The sequence below is a fragment of the Nomia melanderi genome, unplaced genomic scaffold (genome assembly GCF_051020985.1).
Source record: "Nomia melanderi isolate GNS246 unplaced genomic scaffold, iyNomMela1 scaffold0014, whole genome shotgun sequence".
Taxonomy (NCBI): Eukaryota; Metazoa; Arthropoda; class Insecta; order Hymenoptera; family Halictidae; genus Nomia; species Nomia melanderi.
Window position 1 is genome coordinate 429,751 of NW_027475130.1, and position 955 is coordinate 430,705.

Consider the following 955-nt stretch of genomic DNA (forward strand, 5'->3'; position numbering starts at 1 on the left):
ATAGCGCAATAAATCAAAGTGCATTGTCTGTAGGAGGCCCTGGCGTATGAATCTGTGCAGCGGGAACGACCTCCGACCACCAGGGGCCGAGAAAATCACCGCCTCATGGGGCCGGACACTCAGGGTCAGGGAAAAATCCAATATATATCTGGTGATATCTCGGGTGCTATTAGAGATAATGCAATAAATCAATGTGCATTGTCTGCAGGAAGCCCTGGCGCATGCATCTGTGCAGCGGGAACGACCTCGGACCACCAGGGGCCGAGAAAACCACCGCCTGATGTGGCCGAACACTCAGGTTCGGGGAAAAATCCTATATATATCTGGTGATATGTCGGGTGCTATTAGAGATAGCGCAATACACCAAAGTGAATTGTCTACAGGAGGCCCTGGCGCATGAATCTGTGCAGCGGGAACGGCCTCGGACCACCAGGGGCCGAGAAAACCACCGTCTCATGGGGACGGACACTCAGTGTCAGGGAAAAATCCATTATATATCTGGCGATATCTCGGGGGCAATTAGAGATAGCGCGATAAATCAAAGTGCATTGTCTGCGGGAGGCCCTGTCGCATGAATCTGTGCAGCGGCAACGACCTCGGACCACCAGGGGCCGAGAAAACCACCGTCTCATGGGGCCGAACACTCAGGGTCGGGGAAAAATCCAATATATATCTGGTGATATGTCGCGTGCTATTAGAGATAGCGCAATAAACCAAAGTGAATTGTCTGCAGGAGGCCCTGGCGCATGAATCTGTGCAGCGGGAACGACCTCGGACCACCAGGGGCCGAGAAAATTACAGATATTCGGAATCCGTTACCCAAGGTCATGTAACAATCCAGCATATATCTGGTGATATCTCGGGTGCTATTACAGATAGCGCAATAAACCAAAGTGCATTGTTTGTAGGATGCCCTGGCGGATGAATCTGTGCAGCGGGAACGACCTCGGACCAC